This window comes from Larus michahellis, chromosome 1, assembly GCF_964199755.1.
Source record: "Larus michahellis chromosome 1, bLarMic1.1, whole genome shotgun sequence".
Classification (NCBI taxonomy): Eukaryota; Metazoa; Chordata; class Aves; order Charadriiformes; family Laridae; genus Larus; species Larus michahellis.
This window is the reverse complement of record NC_133896.1, coordinates 10,023,240-10,043,868: the sequence shown is the minus strand read 5'-3', so window position 1 is coordinate 10,043,868 and position 20,629 is coordinate 10,023,240.

Genomic DNA, 20,629 nt, shown 5'->3' with positions numbered 1-20,629 from the left:
CAATAATTTAATATAGCATGGATTTAATGACAGACATATCCCCAACTGAAGAAAGGATTTTGCAGCATCTTTTGTAGATTATATTTTTCTTTTTTCTCATTGTCGATATGGATGAATTTTTAGTCTGACATATTACTGAGCCCACCCTGAAGTTCTGAGTTGACTACCAGAACAAAACATTTAATACACATTATAAAGCTTAATCTTTTTTCCTGAAAGTCAATGGGAGTTTTGCCATTGACTTGAATTGGAATTCAGGTTGTCACATAAAAGGAGAGCACTTGAAACAAATAATCCATATTTGATTTGGACTATGACTATACAATCCAGAGTTCTTCATGATGTATCCAGCTGGGAATGTATCACTCCACAAGGAAATCTCTTTGATTCTGGTGGTCAGTCAGACAAGGTGCAGGAAATCAGAGGTTCCCAGTAACCTGTCTATTATGTGTGGAACACATCGTAACAGTGATCAGAAAACAGACTTTGACCCGATATGGGTAAAAACATAAGAATATATCTATTGTGATGAGAAGGTAAAGGATTAATTTATTAAAAAAAAAGAAAAGAAAAGAACATTATTGGTATAGATAATTCTCCAGAGACTCTATTTCTACAACTCAAATACAAGCAATATTCAGTGCCTTTAGTGTTATATCATAAATTGTCTGCACATCTGAAAGCGTTTAGTTACACAGAAATTTTAAAGTAAGCACTCCAGTCCCTAGACTGTTTTTAGACACCTAAAAGAACACTTTCTGTGTGTAGAGCAGTAATACATTCACGATTACAGACAGATCTTGAAAAAGACACTTGTTCTCCTGCTTGTTCTCTCTCAGTTGCTTATAGATCCAGTTAGTCCAGTTTATATAGACAAATCTATGTTTTTTTCAAGAACAGAACCTTTGTCTGGAACTTGAATATCAAACTCTTTAGTTTTCAGTTCATCTTATGGTTGCTAAGAAGGTGGCATATTTTTCAGCAAGGTAGCAACAGTACTGGAATGCAAGGTATGGATGAATCATGCTTATATGGTCTACATAAAAAAAAAAAAAAGACAAAAGAAGACAGGCTGAATCCCACTGCATAGGCATTTTTTTGTTCATAGCCATACTTTGAACCAAAGCTGACATACTCGTAATTGAAACAACAGGGTCTTGGTAAGATATCGCCTGTTAATTTCCTGGTCTCGGTCATATCCAACAGTCATCATTTCAAATTCATTTATCAGTCTGTACTTTTCAGCATTGGAGAAGTTCTGTGCTTGGTATGGTAATGTGCTTTTCCATTGGAAAAATTAAAAAAAAAGAATCTTATGTAAATAAAACATACTCAAATGCTAATATTTATACATAAATGTAGTCAATTCAGGAAACACACAATTAATAACATTTAATGTGGAGTGTCACTTAAGCCTGAATTGGTTTTATTAAGGGAAGAAAAATCCTGTGATACCAACATAGGTGATGATTAATCTGAAATATGTAATTTCTCTATTTAGTCACATCTGACTTAAAAACACTCTTACACTACATTGCCTTCAGTGCTTGAAATGGTAAATGCATTATTAGAAATTTTTTTCCCAGTTTGTTTTATTATTAAGACATCAATTAGGATAACTCACATACTGTAAGTACATTTCCCATATACTCTTGAATACACCAGACATAAACCTATTTGGAGACTATTTATTAATCTAAGCACATATGGGACTTCCATTTCCACTATTTCATGCTAATGTAGTATTGGGCCTTAAACAGACATGACTCTTGCTTCTCCAAGTGGGTTCAACCACAAACAATCAGACTCATTTCCATGTCATGCCATGTGTTTTCAATTACACCATAAATTAATCCAACTTATTTTTAAAATTTATTTTTCTGCTCCTTTGTTTAGAAAATTAAGTCTGCAGAAAGCATTATAACATATTAAGACTTTGGCTTTGGCAATTACTGACACTTTTTTTTTCAGAAGAGAGAATAGAGTAAATGCAGTAATAGATATTATAGTGATTTATAAGCAAATTTGCCATCCTGCAGAACAGTAAGTAAAAAGCATTTCTGTTGAACTCCGAACGTTGCTACCAATTTCTTCATATTGCATTTACATTGAATCTTACTCATGGCTGCGACAGCTAATGTAACACAATGTGTGTTCCTTTTCCTTTTATCTGGCAACTGTTTGGTTTATAAAATAAATTCTTTATATTATGCTCTAAGAATGTGTTTAAGTGATTTATTTTTTTTAATACTAGTCTAAGTTTTTGTTGTGTTATGACAAAGTACATCTAGAATAACATTGAAGGAGCTATTCAGAATTCTCAGCACTAGAGTTAGAGCAGGATTGGCCTCTGTGTCCTTCACTAAAGGGCGTATTCAGAGTGACAGAGTGAGCGGCTACATGCACTGTTCACATGCAGACACAGCAGTGTTTTATACATCACCAAATAAATTTCTAATCATTAATGATTTATCCCGCTGTCAAATTGCAAGGTTACATTCTGCTTACCTACCAAACCCCCCCATTTTCTTTGGTACTGTTTGATAAGTGGCTTTATTCTCTTACCACCATATTTCCTTCCTCACCTTTATCCCTCCATTTTTCATCATTTCCTCCCTCCAGTAAGGCAAGAATCATGTGGGCGGGACGGATTATCATGAAGGAACAGCACTTTTCAATAAGTAAGTTAGTTTCAATAGCTTTCAATTATACAAAGAGAGATACCATGCAGTATTCGAATACTATGTTTACAACAAAGAGAAATATTAAACTTTTATCTTATCTTACACATAATGTCTTTTTCCTGCTAGTAAAACGGAACTGAAAGACAGAGGAGCTTTAAGACCGCCTTCTTCAGTCACCACTGAAGACGAAGCTGAGCTGATGCTTTTCTAACCGAAGCCACATTCACATTAGATGTCTTAGAGACTGTTTCCTCTGCTGGCAAATATTTCTGACAAGCTTAAAGAAATCCTGGAAATGTTCCCTTAGGCTGAGAGATAAAGTTATTAATATGGAGCTTGATGCTTTCCATGAAACTTTGGTTATTTGGAGCTTCAAAGTTGTCAAAGTGGAGGGGAAGAAAACAAACATGTTGGGGAGAATGTTGATTAGAGTTTTGAACTGGGGTCAGATTGGGCAAGGCAGATATTGCCACAATTTTACTTGAGTCAACACAGATACTTCAAGCTGAATTCACAGCAGTTTTCAGAAAAATATATACTTTTTATAAAGGAACAGTCTCAGTAGAATAAACCTAATAACACAAGATCAAAGTCCATCTCACGTCTCAGCAAGCAAATATTCCTTTAGATGTACAGATTTGTAAGATTTTGCATCAGCAGAGACAACTCTTGGAAATCCAACAGAGGTACCCAATATTCAGAAGAGTAACTTGTATTTTACTACGTGTAACCTCAAAAATGCTCACAGAAAGCTATTAGGTAATATTTTAGTTATTAGGCTATATTTTCTCTTTGCAGTGGCAATGATATAACTGTGGTTAGGAGGAAATGTTACTTTTTATTGGGAAGAAATGTCCTCTGTCTTCAGTGGAGCCACTAATGCTGTGCTCTGATCAAATTTAAAAACTTTTAGTCCAAGACTGCATTTAACTTTATCCACCTCATTAGGTCCACTGTATTAAGAATGATTGTATTTCGGTTTTTGCCTGGCCGTTTGCTCTAATTCCTATCCTTTCCAGTTTCATCCCATATTTATTGTCCTCTTTGTCTTATTTTGTCCTCAAAACTGCATCGCTTCATTTATTTTCCTTCTACTTTCTTATCTACCTAAATATACCACCAAAAATCATATGGATGTACAGTATTAACTGCGACGATGTTCTTCCTGCTTATGTGGTGACCACTCTGATTATGTCTAATCTGGTTTGTCAGCTGTCTGGGACACAGTAATAGATCTATATTTAAACAATGTCGCAATGGAGATACTTCTGTTTTGGTCAACTGGAAACTCTGTGATTCAGAAAAAAAAAGCACTCTTCTTCAGAAAAAGACTTGTGTATTCACTTAAGAACCTGCTTAACTTCAACTGAAATAAAAAAAAAGTACGTATGTCTGTAAACTGAGCATGTGCTTAAGTGCTTTTTGGAATAGAATACATGAATTTCTGTGACATTAGTATGTATGTTATAATTTTGTTTTCTTTATTTGTCATCAGGTTTGAAATAACTGGTGCGTAAGCCACAAGGCAGAACTTTCATTAATCAGAAGATACAGGAACACTTGCAAGGTAATTAGGCAAACTGTTTATAAGAACCAGGTCTAAAGGAAAGCTTAGACTCATAAACTATTTATACTAAAATGTCACTGAATTCTCAGATTGCAATGATTAACATAGCTATTTGTAAACAGGATGGATGATCAAACCCTTATGAAAATAGAGTGAAGCAAGCTTATTTTTCAATTCATGCACAATCTTTTTTTTTTTTTTTAATGTTATTTACTCGGAAATTGTAAAAGAAATTAATAAATTTGTGAACTTTGAACATAGCAAAAATTTGGAAAGCTGGCTTCTCTAGTATCCTTCCCTTTCTGTCTATTCATGAAGTGGTCATGAAATTTTCATGCCTTCCCTAATGCAAAAATATTCACAATTTTTTATTTTTTATTTTTTTTTTCCCAGGAAATAAGCCATGGTCTGCAGTTCATTTGTGAACAGTTCATTTTGAAGATCTTCAGTTCACCACGTGGTATTGTTTCTGTTCCAGGTGATTTATGGTATGGTATGTACCTAGCAAATGCAGCATGAAATATGAACACTATGAATCTTATATATGGCTGGAAGTAAGCTCTCGGTAAACATGCGAATTCTCAAACTTAAGGCAAGATTGCAACTGGCTTTTTTGGATTGCCCAAGTCCAAACAAGAGAGCGAATCATCCTCCTTAAAGCACTCAACACAGAGTTATTTCTGCATACATGAGAACACAGATTGCTTACTCCGTACACTTTTTGGTACAAATAACATTTTGAGGAAGCAAGTACTGCTCTGTCTTCCTGGATGTGACTAGGGCCAGCGAGCTGCCAATGTCCAAAAGCTCTGCACTGCTGCTCTTGTAGTGACCTATTTGGAGAAGGCACGGCACTAATCAACCTCAGCCAGTATTGTGTCAACAGAGAGAAAACAAAACAAATAAATGCATGGAAGAGAGAAGAAATAAAATAAAATAAAAAAGACAGGAATATGTTTTTAATAAGGAATAATACAACGCAAATACCGAAAGCCAAATTTATTCATTTTGGAACTGACCCACAGCCCACAGATGCCAGTGGGATTCTTTATTTTAACTTCAATGAGTTTTGGTTGAGATCCTTGGAGGAAAGCTGGAAACAGCCAGATCTATGGAAGAGAGGAAGTATGACCCACTAATGAGAGCACAAGGGTGTGACTCAGGACATCTGGCAGAGTCACCTGAAAATTATACCATGAAAAAAACCAACACATAACTTTGAGTCGTGGAGAAAGGACAAAAAGACTCTGAATGCTACGGGGAGGACAAGTTTACAGCTGCTTCGGTGACATTACAGCCAGACTTCAATCAGATGCTATTGCATGCAAACTCAACTGGATTCAAAGAAAGATTAAGTTCCTTTCTTATCAGACTTCACTATCAGACTCGGAGGGGGAAGGGAAGGTTTCTACAGAGAACTTAAAAAAAATAAAAAATTAACACATTTCTCAAAATTCTTTAGGTTAACGTATTAACGTATTTGAAATTATTTTCTATTCTTTGCTTTTAAATACAAATAATTGATTTTCTGTGTTGTTCCCTCCTTAGCTTTCCTGCAGCTTCCTTTTTACCTGAGTATATTTAGCATCAGCAAAATAACAATCCTGCCAGTTTTACATTTTTGAATTGAAGGTACAGAGCTTGAAAGTCAATTTCTGGGCTGTTTTGTGTACAAAAATAGACATGTGGATCAGAGTATATTTAGAAGAGAGGACAGGTCTGATATAAGGTTTTAAACAGAGGCCAAAAAGGCTATCAGAGGTTAACCACAAAGAAGATTTAGATTAAGGCTATCAAATGAAGACATATCCTTCCTCGGATGACCCTAGAGTAGTGTGACAAGAATTAAATGCATTTAAAAAAAAGATCTCTATAACAGAATCTGACCATTTTTACATTGCTTTGACATTTACCATATTTAAGAAAATGGCTGTTACGTAGACAGTCTGTAATGCTTTTTCTTTGCCATTTAAAAATCATTAAAAATCAAATTTATGTCAAAATGGCACAAGCAAAAAGGAAATAAAAAGGAATCTACTGTCTACTCATTGGTAAGAGAATGGACAATATATGTGTATTGAAAAAAACTTACAAAAAATTTACAAATTACTGGAGTAAAAAGCAAAAATAAAGTTGCACATTACTACTAATATTTTGTTTATTAATTAATATTAAAACACTAAGGATAAATATATTTGAGGTCTAGACAAAGATATCTGTTTTGGGGCAGATTAGTGTACAGTAATATATGTGATCATTCTGTGATAAAACTGCTAAACAGTGTGCCTTCTTGCTACCTGTTGTTTCCAATTGTTTTCTGCGGTAAATACATGACATATTTTACCGGGTCACCAATTCTTGCTTCATAACTGCAAGGCCTGCAGCCAGTTGAGGAGCAGTCACAACCAGTGCTGCCTGACAACCTTTCTCCCCTACCCACTGCATCAAGTGACAAGGGCATGCCCCATATTGTGGGACTATCAAAACAAGATAAGCGCGGACACTTTGGCATTGCCTAGCACCACAACTTCTCTTCACCTTTCCATATGCAGTACACAAGGTCAGGGAGCTGAAGAGACCTGAAATGCTGGGAGTTTGCAAGTCCTCAGTACTACAGTGGGGGAAGAGGAGCTAGGGATTAACAGGAGAGCCAAAATCTGCAAATTTAATTTGGATACTGTCACATCTCTCCCTCTATATTAGCACTACAACTTCTACATGAAGCTTTGTGCCATTTTAGACTCCTGGGGTACTGGAGATGTCAAGAAGGAAGGGGCAGTATCTTACCCTCACTGGAGCAACAGATTGATGACAAGAAAAGACAATCTTGTGCACCTTTATGGCAACAGGCATGTACATGAGGGCTACTGAACGCTGCCCTACCAGTCAGACAAAACACTTTCCTAACTTAACATTGAGTCCTAATGTACCCTTCTATCTTCTCTTGAAATTTGATACCGTAATAAAATGTTAATGTGGTCAGCTCCTAGTATCCTGAGATTTTTGTAGTCTTTCCCTGTTATCCTCAAGGCTGGACCACTTCAGACAGCTTAGGTCTTCTCCAGACTCTTTGCATGGAAACTTGAATATGGCGACTTTGCGATCTTACAGCAAACTCTAGCACTGGTTCACCCGGTGAGTTGTACAGGGCGCGTATGGAAGGAAACGGAAATGTCCTACCTTTCCTATATATAATAAGTCTCCTACTTTTTTCACTCTGTCACTCATTCCTTGAGTGTCCCCTTTCAACACTGAGCTCTGCCACCACGCAGCCTGGGAATTAACCTGTAGTGGAGGGCTGGGACTCATTCTCTCCACAGTCCTGAATTTCCTGTAACACAACAGCCCCCATGGATATAGTTCAATTATTACAACTATTTCTTCCCTCCCAGCTTGATCTCATAATGTTTCTGAAAAACCACAAGACTCAGAAAAAAAATATAAAATTCTTAAATGTGGCAAGTGTTAAAGTCAAATTAAAAGACTGATCTAAGAACAAGGACTCTTCGCAAAATAACAAATTGCTCTACCTAGGTTGTGTCTTTGTTTTAGCAAGCCATACTAATCTTATTTAGCTCCCATGAAAAGTTAAAGCCTTTATACATCCTTCTTCCCCCCACTTGGTGTAGGAGTTTCTGAAGCTTTAGCAAAGCATGGAACGTAAAGGTGATTGTAAAACACATGGCACTGGAGTGGTACGCTGCAAACACTGCCACAAGTGTGTCATTTTGAGTGATGGATTATATGTATATCCAGTGGAAAAGAGATTGAAAACAGCAACATTGCCAGAGTTCCCGTTGTGGATGCCTTATTTTTTTCTGACACAAGAAATAAGTCTCCTTTTTCTAGACAATGACAGGCAGCAGAATATGTCAGTGTACTACATCACGAAAAGAAACAATTAAATGTCAGGTCAACAGATGGAAGAAAGGCTGCAGCGTGAGGTGTAAGCTGGGAAGAAATGGGGCTTCCAAGTTGCCTCAGCAGCCTCAGGAACCAAGAACATCTGACCAGCTTCATGTGTTGCTCAAGGAGTACAACACAGGCAGAGAAGTCTCAAGCAGAGGTGGACTACAAAAGTCTCGTATAAAAGCCTGGGACAAACCTTCTACTTATGGTACTGATCCAGAACATAGCTGTGTGTCCCCTGGGAAGTGAAAAGAGACCAAAATTGTTTCCACAGAAGCAAAGACCATGCTAAAGGGATGAATCTGTTGCCATTCTAGACTAGAACTGAAGTCATTATCTGACAAAATAGCCTACAATATTGGACCTCAATCCTTATTTGTCTGCTTCTCATTGCCATAACATATATGATTGCAGATGAAAGAGCTCTTCAGAAGGACTGATGTCATGAGTGGTGAAGTGGGGAAGAAAATTTGAGGGTTTCAGAATACTGTGAAAACTTACCTAGCAAAGGGTGGACAACTGGCTTGGACAGGTGACATTAATGGATTATAAACAGGCCTAAAGGTAACTGCTGTTGAGTCAGTTCCACCCTTGAGGCACGTCCTCATAACCTTTCTAGTTTGACACTGGGTAGGACTGACAAAAGTGGAAAAGACTGAGGAGGTATGGACTGAATTCATTGAGAACAGATGAAAGAACTAGGACTTTTGGAAAGGACAGTGGTGGGAACCAATGGTAGGAGCAAACTGATTTCCTCCCAGCTTGCTGTATTATAACAGTGAGAGATGCAGGTGGCTTTGTCAACCACCTGAGTGAAATTAAAAATGTATCAATTTGTAATAACTTTCCTAACCAATCTTACAATCTGGATTTTAGGTTAGAATAAGAAACTGGACTTAAAGAAAGCAAGTGTTGAATCTGCCATATTTCTAAGTCTTAGTTTGCCTTTTCTAAGTTTCGGAGGGATTGATACTGTGACACTTAACTCAGTTCTACAATTCAGATACAGAGTATTAGCCCTCACTGTATTTTTCATTATCGTTCTTTCCTTGTTTTATTCTTCATCAATACCGTATTCTACAATTCAGGAGTAGTTTATGACAATGCATTGACTGTTAATGAAATTAGCTCCTGAGAATGTGCAAAGCTTATATTACTCATTTCTGCAGTAGTTATAAGCAAAGCTTAGGTGCTGTGGGCCAAAGCTGATGTAGAAGTTTCTCAGTGATAGCAAGGCTTCTACCTGTTTTTTCAAAGAAGCTGTATTGACAAATGGGGAGTTCACCTGCCAGTGACCAGCGGTACCATTTTTCTTTGCCTTTTGTAACTTGCTTGAACTCAGAGCAAGAGGTCACTCATCACTCTCTTTAACCATTTGTGCAGGCAAATAAGAAGCATGATTTCGGAAGTAAATCTTTAGCAACTGTCACATATTTCCCTTCTCCTGTTGATGTTAATAGAGGAACATGTATAGACACTTTATCATGTTAAGCTAACATGGCCACGAAGCTGGAACTATATAATAGGTTATTAGAGCTAAAGAATATTCAGACAAGTCGGAGGTTGTTTTTTTTTTTTTTTTTTTAATAGCTTAGTAGTTTTCAACTACTGTTACATAAATGCAATAGTTTTGTGTGGTGGAAAGGGGAAGTACTCCTGCATTTTGTTTTACTGTGATTTCATACTTTTCATAATAAAGTTCATTTCTAACTGTGGATGAAACTCACTGAGAAAAATCCTTCTTGCTCTGTTCTATGAATGTCATGTATTTATATTTCAATAACCCCTCGAACGAATTCCTAACCAACTGAGACCTCCAGATCATAGCGTGTCTATACACATTTGGAAAATTATGGTCCCTGCTTAGAATTTAATGGTAGAATTAAGTGCTATAAATGATTGCCACTTAATTGACTTCTATGTAGACTTCCTCATACAAGATTTCTCTTGGTAAATATACTAGAGGAGAATTTGTCCCAGTGGATGCATACAGCAATATAACTTCTTGGGTATTTAAATATGTACTGCAGGATGATGTAATGTGAGATACACTGTAAATTAAATAAATTATGCTTAAAATATACTATATATATAGAAGAGAAGCAATTATTTGAAAATAGATACCAATGGATTTATTAGGAAAACAGGCACGTGGAAGTGGACAAAACCTCAGGTATTAACAAAAGCAATCCTCTGATAGTGCAGAGGCTATATAAAAGCCCTATATCTTATTCATACTTTTATTAAGTACCACCTTTAAATAAAGAAGTCGTTGTTTTTCCTTCCATTACTGCTGCTAACTAAAATCTTACCTCTTAGGGGTTAGAAACTATTATTTTCTGGGCTGGTTCTAGATTGGGCCTGTATCAAAGGTTATAGAATAATCAGGCAGTTTCTGTAACTCCTAGAGTATGCCATCAAAAGATCATGGTTTTTAAATACCATATGTACCCATAAGAAGTCACAATGCTGTAATTTGTTTAAGGTTTCAGTGAGCTTTGTTAAAAATTCCCAAACCTACAGCCTCACACTTTAGAATTAATTTTAAACACAGACTCCTAAAGATACGCAGACTCCATGCAATTTTCAGAGCCATCTTATTTAACCTGTAATTTAAGATATCTTGTTTTGATTTAATAAAAATTAAAAAAAAAAAAAGTTTGAAGACCTTTTCTCCCTGGAAATCATATTTTCCATGGGGTGAAATGTACCATATTAAATCACTCTACACATCCAGACTTTTGAATCCAATTAAAATGTTCATTTTTTTTTTTTTAAAGACAGAATGATGGAAACTTAAAAACAAAGGGAAGGCAAACAAGTTGCTAAAAAAAGATAAACATTTTCTGACTAATACTTGGAAAGATGATCACACATGAGAAGAGATTACTTGCAGGACAAAGACAGGAATAGATTTATGAATGTGAAAGGGTGCAGTATGTTGTTTTATGGTGTCCAGTTTTGTGTCCTCTCAAGTGACTTCTCAATTGATAAAGGGCCTGCAATTTTTTGAACTACAAAAGACATTCAGTTGTGTGCCCAACAATTTTACCCTGTCTTTGTATTGATTCTAAACATCTTGAAAATATGACTGGAAATTAGTGTGCAATTCTGTAACTTTTTTCTTGGTTTTAGTTTACCTTTTTTTTTACATAAGTCTTTCCAAATTACATGATCTTTCACACACAAAATCTTTGAAAATCTTAAGCCTGTTTGGGTATTTGTTGAACAAATATCCTGGTTTTAATTTATATTTCATTTCCATAAATGTTATTTCATAACTAATCATGCATTTTTGGATGCACTCCAGGTGCTGATTTTTTAAAACAATCCTGATTCTTCCAAGTGTCCAAAGCTAGACAGTTGGCTGCCATTGAAAAATCAATCCATCAGTGGGTTTTAATTGCTTAAATATTTTTCAAGAAGTATGCCTTTGTTCTTGCATATTGTTGCAGCTTCCACTGTCATATGTGTGCATTTCTCATTGATGTTAGAGTATCTGCATGCTGAAAATGACAGACTTTCTACTTATCGAAACACCTATTATGGCATTTTTACCCTCTAAGGATTTATGATATCTGCTTTCAGAATCTTAATCTTTCCAAACTGGAGACATATTTTAATCCTTCCCTGAAACAAAGTATATTGAAATTCATTTAATACATCAGGCAAGACATCAGTAAAACTTCCATAAAGTGCTACAGATGAGCAAAGCAGAAACTGACAGTATGAAACAACTTTATAAACCCAATTCACTGCTGAAGGAAAGATTAAACTATTATCCTAAGAGCCTCTTTGTTGAACTTTTTTTGATAACCAAAAAATGTTATGCTTCTTGGAGCAAAAGATGTGAAAGACCCATCAGCACAAAACGTGACAGAGACAATCAGTGTTTTCAGAAAGTGAACAGCCAAATCATCAATTTTCAGTGGGAAATTATGCTTAAAGTCTTACCATGTGAATGGGGACATCTTTGTGATAAAGAGGAAGTGACTCATGGTGATTTTTGTTTACTTGCTTAATGTATCAATTTTTTATCAAAACTAGTATTACTTCATCTTATTTTTTGTACCAAACCCTTTCGGTTTCCCTGACTGTCACTGAGAAACATTATGCTAATTAAAATGAACAATAAACTTCAAAATCAAAATTCAACAAGGAAAAAAACTCAGATTCCTAAAGAATCTAAAGAAGTGTTCTATCAATCAGTATATTTATAAGTAGAAAACAAAAATAAAGAGCTCACTATCCAATCAGTATAGTATTACATCAACAGTCCTTTTAAAGATTCATTAGTGTTTCATCACCGAAGGTTGGCTTGTTGCTGTGTTCAAGTTGCTTGAATGTCAATAGTGAGATGAAATGAATATACCAAGAGGTGAATAGTTCTTTTATACTTATCCAGAGAGTAGAACCAATGAATTTTAAATCCAGGAAGAATGCAGATCTACTTTACAAAACCTTGTTTAACAGATTTTTTTTTGTTGTTGTTCTAATTAACCCTAGGCCCCCCAAGTTGAATAAGATAAATGTGCAAGGAGAAATAGTGCTTTTGCCAGCTGTCTATAGGCTTCATTCTCTAAGTTTCTAGGTCTGATTCTGACCCCAGTCAAATTGTTTTTATGCCAAAAACAATTAAAAGTGTTCAAGGGAAACATTCCCACCCTACTTGTGTAAAGAGCCCAGCAGCCTCTAAAAATCAGAATACTTCCCTGATCTGTGATTTCCAGAGGAATTAACAAATATAGGCCAGATGATATGCCACACCAGCACAGGAATAGGAAGCATTTGGAGCTGTATTTGTTCCATTAAATGTCAGGGAAAGGATTTCCTTACATGGAAGAAAGCAAACTCTATATCATTCCTACATCAGATACGCAGCATATCTGCCCTTTAACAGCAGAAGTTAGAGCAGAAGAGTAATTACATCTTTCAGCTTGTCCTTGTTTCAGAGTAGCACAGTACTGCTAGCTATCATCATTTCTTAGGAGGCAGCAATTTTCAGGAGGACGTTAAAAGAATTTTAAGCTCCTTTTGGACACCCCAATGGGGCTGGAGGAGAGGAATAAGAGGTGGCAAAAGTTATGGGTTACATTCAGCTTCCATCATCCACTACATCCTTTTCATGTGGTGCACAGGAGAATTGCACAGCAACATTCTCCAAACCCTTAGCATGTGTCCGCCTGCTTGTCTGAGGTTCTTAGAAACATTTTTTCAAGATCTACAGCTATAGATGGCTTGGGGTATATATCAGCTATAAATGTTTATACCTCTGCTACAGTGTATGGTGCAGACTAAACATGCCTTGCACAGATTCTGAAGAAGTACAGACTTCTACCTACAGACTGGAATATCTTCCATAGCGTGGAAGTCTTGCTTGTTTCTTGCTAGTAACAGGATTTCTCACTTAGAGGGTTTGTCTGGTTCAGCTGGGCAATGTATTTTTTTCTTGGATTAAGTGATTGAAAAGTCATGACAAAATTATAAAAAATGTAAGTAACACATGATTTGCCCTAACTTTCTAAACAGACACACTGTGTAACCTGTTCATTATACTTTGCGAGTGACTTCCACTAAAATATGGTCACTGCAGGCAGAATTCTTTCCATACTGAAGTTGATTAGAAATAACGTTTTAAAATGTGCTTCTAGGTAGCTGTAACAAGAAAACCTTTCTAGCAAAGCAGCTAGACGCCCTTGCTAGCAGATCTGAACATAAAAACTGCTTGGCATGCTTCATGTACAACAACAGTATTCATTGCAACCAATAACCAGCAAATTGGACAAATTAAAACTTAATTGTTTGCCCTTCTAACAATTCACAACCCTTTGGACTCTCCAATAGTTGTAAATACTTCAAAGAAAGGCGGGCTTTACAACATACCATGACAGTCATCAAATGTAAATTATGTGGACTGCAAATTATACATGCAATGTAATGTGCCTGACAACCTGAAAAAAAGAATGAAAATGGAAAAAAATCCCTACTGCATGAAGTGCTGAATCAGACTCCCACACACAATCTAGCAGGATAGCCTGAAAATTCTGTTTTAGTAGGTTTGTTAGTATTTTTCTCACTTCTCAACTCCCCTGCTTAAATGTCTTGCAACATTGGGACCTAAAGCTGGTAAATGTGTGTTGCAGATATTCTTGCATTAGAATTGTTTCATTGGTTCTTATAAATGGAACTAGGAAGAGTTTTTTGGTAAGATGTGCTTTACTTACTTGCCAATCTACTTTTTCAGTTTTACAAATGCATGCATCATTTGCGGTAAGTATGCAGATCAGTATTTGTATAAACAAATTAGTTTAATGCAGTGAAATATTGCCATTTTTTTTTCAACGTAAGCATGCATTTTGAAGTATAAGAGAAAACAAATTCCTAATTTCATTTTTATTTCACTTCATCCTTTTTGCATTAAAACAGCTGGAACAGATGCATAAATCAACCATTTAAGCATGAAGAAATATGATTTTGTATTTTGTGAACAAGCAAAGAACAGTCTAAAACAATAGGGAAAACCACATTAGCTCTGTAAATAATGTAAATGCCTTATGGGAAAAGGAAAAAAAATCATTTGAAGAAATTGTGTTATGATATACTTCAAAATGACCAACCTATTTAAGTCTTGCCAACTCAAATATTGCACACCATATACAATTCAGTTGGGAAAAATCAATTAATTTCCTAATGTTTATGCTTCATAACATTGCAGAAGTTCAGCAGTGATTCGGTACTTCTAATCTCTCCATCAGTTCAAACAACACTTCAATGAACTTTTAACTGCAAAGACAAAAGTTGGATCAGTGGGGATTTGTGAAGAATTCTCCTGCCTCAGCATTATTGTTATTCAGTGTAATCAAGGCTGTCCTCTTTGCAAGAAATTTCTTTGACAGCACTGACTAGCCTGAACTTTCTCAGAATACTTTCTGTATATTTAAGCTTCTGCTATGCTTTTGTTTGGAAAGGTATTTGTGACAATGGGTAACGTTGTCCTTTGTCCGATTTATTCATAAGCAGGAAAATATATCTGGTTTAAGACTTGGTTATGCAGATACATAACAAAAGAACAGTTACATTCACGTTTATTGTAAACTACATACGAAAGTAATGGCTACTCACTGGATAGCTGTTTGTCAAAACAACACTGAAAATACAGTTACTTCTTAAATCTCTAATGGCTGGTTATTTAAACTCTGCAAGAAAACGTTGGTTACATTCATCTGAGATTATTCATTAAGAGAACTAGTAGCTTCAAGGTACATGGAAACTTTGTGAACATTGCAAAGAATAACAGATAGTTCAATGAGATTTTCTTTGTTGTTTTGAGGGAATTTGAAAGAATCTGAAAGGAACCGGTATCCCAAGATTTAATAATAACTTTCAGGTGATTGAATTTGGATGAAAATCAAATAATTTTATTTGCTTTGTAAATTAAACATGGGTTTATATCTATGTTTTATTTAAAATAAAATGCTAGTAAAGTGAAAAGAGTACAAAGAAACACTTTAGTTAGTTTTTTATAAATATATACGTGTAAGCATAGTTATATGTATACATATGCATGTGTATATTTTCTTCTGATCACAGCTAGGTGCAACTATGGTGATTTCCTGACAAGCTCTGGAGTCATCCATCTTCATTTTTCTAAGAAATAAGGACATTGCCTATTATATTCTGAAGAGTTTTGGAAATGCCTCAAATAATCAAAATATACATGTTAGAGAATCATTTCATTATTAAGGTAACTCTTCTGACTGGTATCATTACTGGACCTAGTATACTAGTGAAGATGTAGTTATACAAATATGTTTATCCAGCATTCTCCCTAGGTTTTTTTACTTTAAACATTTTTTTTTCCTAAAGGAACTGTATACCTAGTTTCCATGTACATTTCTATTCCTTTGGGCTTAGTTCTTGAAATTAATCAGGATTTGCTTCCTTGGCATGAAAGGCAGAATAATTTAGTTTTATATCTTAATCTTTTCTGATCTTAATAGCTGATTAGACAGCATTCAACATTTCTCATAACAAGTTCAGCAGAGCACCAAGTGAAGTTATCTGGCAGCAGGTTGAAAACAAAAGAGAGTAGTACTTTTTTCCTGTAATGAAAATGTAAATCATGAAACTCACTGTCACAGAGTGTTGTGAAAATGAGAAGTCTAAACAAATTAAAGAAGGCAATAGCCACAGTTTCACGGTAGCAAAGTTTTTTGAGGGCTGCCGGCCAGAAGAATGAAATGCACCTGCAGTCCAGAAGCCAGGGGAGGTGCCAAAGGGCAGAGGCATTTTATGCTCACACTCCTCTAAGTGTCCTCTGCTGCCCACCGGCATGGGCTGGACACTGCACAGGCTCAACTCTACTCTGACTTGAACGACCGCTTTCATGCTTTTATCATACCTACTGAAGTTAAAGGTAAAAGTACAATGGTTATGCTCATCCCCCATGTAGGATGAATGTATTAGCATCTAAGATGAGTGACAGATCAAGAATAATTCACTCAAATCACGGGAATAGTTAATTAAACTAGTGCAACAACTATAACTTGAAGTGAATGGGGTGTGAGGTGGTTCCACCTGCAACCACTATTATATAGTGATCTGGACGAATGACATACCCCCTTTTTAAATACCTGTGTTTACTATAGTACCTAATGGTTTTGTACAGCACTTTAATCGACATTTAACCAACTCTAGTAACAAGGCTGTGTTTTCTTATTGGTACTGCTAAACGATGTAATATTACTTCCTGTAGCTATGGAGACCTTTGCTCTCGTTAGTGCTGCTATTCCATTTGACTGTAACCCTGAATAATCTTTAAAGAATGTTTTTAGTCATGGGCCCTTCACCTTCTGGTGATTTCATCCAGATACAATTTCCACCGGCTTTACTGGGTTAGACAGAATAAAAGGAGGGACCATCTGAATAAAATAAAATGTCACCATTAAATTGGCTTTTGTAGCTTAAGGTATAATGTAATGATATTTTCCCAACAGCTGCTTTCAGTTGAATTCGAAGTTTTGAAAACCCTTTGCATCTGATTCAAGTAATAAAATGCAGGTTGTGTTACTTCCTCCTTCTGTGTCGTATACAATAAGCAAAACATTGATACTTTACATGCAACTGGTGGTCATTAGGAATTCTTACTGTATGTTAACATTATTTGCTGACCTCAACATTTGATGAATGAGTCACCCAATGAAAAGTCTGCTGAAAAATCAAGGGGTGGATGGATGGTATTTGGGAATTAAACAATTCAGCATTTTTTTCTAATTTCTGTTGCTCACAAAATTTTATTATCTGTAACTTATTGTTTGTATTTTCATTTCTTTCAGTTTTTACAACTAGATTGGAATAAAATGAGTGCAATTCTACATATCTTCATGTGCTGCCTTTTATCCCAAGAGACTTTAAGTAAAAACTAGACAAAGGGATCACTTCATCAAGCACTGAATACAGCCATCCCTGAGGTGAAATGTAGCAACTGCTTGTCAGTGTATTCAACCAATATGCAAGAATATAAGGCAGGGAAAGGAGAACGAATATATTCTGAGGAATTTAGTGAGGCAAAATCAACACCTAAGACTGAAATAATATGCCACAGTCCTGTGGTGATAATCTTTTGTGAAGCTCACTTCCTAGGGTATCTAAAAGAAGGCACTTCATCCTTTATCATACGTTCCTTACTATTACTGCTACCATGGTAAATATTGTACAAATGATGCACTTTCCACCACCCCAAGTAATACTGTCTTTCAGTATGACCAACATTCTTGATCCTAAAGAAAGACTTTAACCATCTTATTCAGCATCTGCTAAGAAAATTTGATCACAAGGCATTTTATGGTATACCAACATGAAGACTTTAATTAGTAGAGGTTGTAAAGACGAAGATGGTTTCAGAGGTATCTGAGAAGCAGCAGCAGAACTGATGAATGATGTAAGAAAACAAGAACCGTGTCCTCATACAAACTATGGGCCACAACAATAGGAAAACAGGAAAGTGTTGTCCAGTAAAGTCAAAGTAAAAGAGAAAGAGAAAGAGACTAAGAAGGTGCATGAGGTAGAATACAGGAAGAGAAGGTTGTGAACACATGAAAAATATGAGTCAGAACAGCAGTAGAAGAAAGGAATGCAGAGTATAGAAAAGTAGGAGAGAGATTAAGAATGTGCATTAGACAGAGTGCAGGAAGACTGTGGAGTGTGTGAAATGTAATGAGAAAAAAAATGTTTTCCCAGGTTGCTTTTGACCCAAAATGTTGAAATGACAAGCACAAAGCAGCCCTTTTTTCATGGAGAACAACTTATCTGTTGAGGTGACTTTTCTTTTGCTTTTTCTGTTACCTGTTTTTCCCTGGAGGATGTGACAGGTTAATACTAGTTCAGGTCCTTCTAAATGAGCTGATGCATTTGCAACACTGTCAGTTCTTCACTCCAGAGGGAATGCCACTGCATGAGGCAATGTCTTTACAGAAATTAGCATTTACTGTGACTCAGCTATCTGCGTCTCAGAACTAGCAGAAAGAGACACAAGCCTTAAAAAGATACACTGCATCCCTAAAGGAGCACTTTAGGGAACTTCTTCATAACTGTGGTTTTAATTAGGCATTAATAACTGCTGAATGACTGCTTATGCTACAAAAATGCAGGAGACTTTCAATGAGAGAATGCAAGATCTAGGAATTAAGAATTATGAAATGTCCAACACATATCAACGCTTTTCAGAAATTTCAGGTTTCAAAAATTTTATATAAAACATTCCCCTGCCCCATGCCTCATCCCAGATTTGGTTTATATGAGCTCATAACCTTTAGTCTCAATTGAAGCTTTAGGTTATTTTGTATCCCATGACAGGAAGCGAAATATAGCCAAATCATGTCTGGTTTGCTTTGGAATCATTACAAAAAAATAGTTGCTGTCTCAATGACAATGGAAACTATAAATCCTTCAGAATCCTGGGAGGTTTTACCAGACTTTCAGAAAAAAAATCTACATCCCTTATTGTTCCAAACTATGTATGTTAACAGGTGTACGAATGTAGTCTAATATTCATTCAGTATTAATGATATCTGACTTGAAAAAATGCTATTTTTGATTTTGCCATAAAAATTCTGGTATGAAAGAAATTCATCTTACCAAACTCTCCCCGTATAATGAAAAGTATTTGAAATGAAAGAATTAGCATAAGAATTTGCTACAACCGTTTTCGTTGAATTTTCAGGGATACAAGAAATCATGCGCCTGTCTGCACAAAACCCAACCTTTTAAAGACTTCCCTCTGAAAAAAAAAAAAACAGCCACCTTCTAATCTACTAGGAACTGTTAAGTGATTGTGGTGGTTTTGGGTGGAATAGAGTTGGTTTTCTTCATACCAGCTCCTATGGTGCTATGCTCTGGACCTGTGGTCAAAAGGATGTCGATAGCACACTGCCGTTTCAGCCGCTGATGAATGGTAGCTACACAGCATCAAGGCCTTTTCTGTTTCTCACGCTACACTGTCAGTGGGTGGTCTGGGGGTACACGAGAACAGGGACAGCTGACCCCAAATGAGCAAAGGGATATTCCTCCATACCATACAACGTCGTGTTCAGTAATAAAAGCTAGGGGTGGTGGGGAGTTTTCTAGGGACTGGCTGAGTATCCGTTGGCTCATGGGGAGAGATTGCCTTTGCATCACTTGTTTTTCTTTGTTTTTTTTTTTTCCTTCCCCCCCTCCCCGCTTTATTAAACTGTCTTTATCTCAACCTATGGGTATTCTCACATTAGCCCTTCTGCCCACTGAGGGGAGTGAGTGAGCAGCTGCGTGGATCTTAGCAGCCGACTGGGCAACAGGGATATAAATATTTCCACTGATCAACGGGAGTACTCTGGTATTTGAGAGTTACTAACGTTGATTATGCTTATCATGCACTGAAAAAAATTAAGTCACCTTCCTTCTAATGATTGGAGTTTTTTCATAATCTTCATATTAGTACAAGTATTCATCATTATATATTGTAATTGCTAAATAGACCTTATCCTACATTTAGCTGATTGTTTCCTGTTAAACATTTGCAATACTTCCAGGTCCTGCTGTGATGTTCCAGTGTCACAAAAGAGGGTAAATTATTTATCTTCATAAAGGTTTTGTACTTTTTCACTATAAGACACTCAGCAGAAACAAAGTGACTTTTTTTTTTTTTCTTTAACAGGTAGTGATGGAAGCTTTGGAAATCAGCAGTTCTGCTCACCAGGTTGGTACTCTATTTGGTAACAGTCACTATAGAAATAGTATTGTTTGAAAGAAAATCTCAAGGGATAGCGATAGAAAATCAATTACACCAGAATAACAAAAATTAAGAACAGAATTAAAAGGTGCACCTATGCTATCAAATAGCTCTGCTTCTGGTTCAGTGATGGCCCACGGTACATGTAGATTAAGCAATGAGTTGCTTTTTTCCCTAACCAGCCTGAGCTGTGAGGATGTCAGG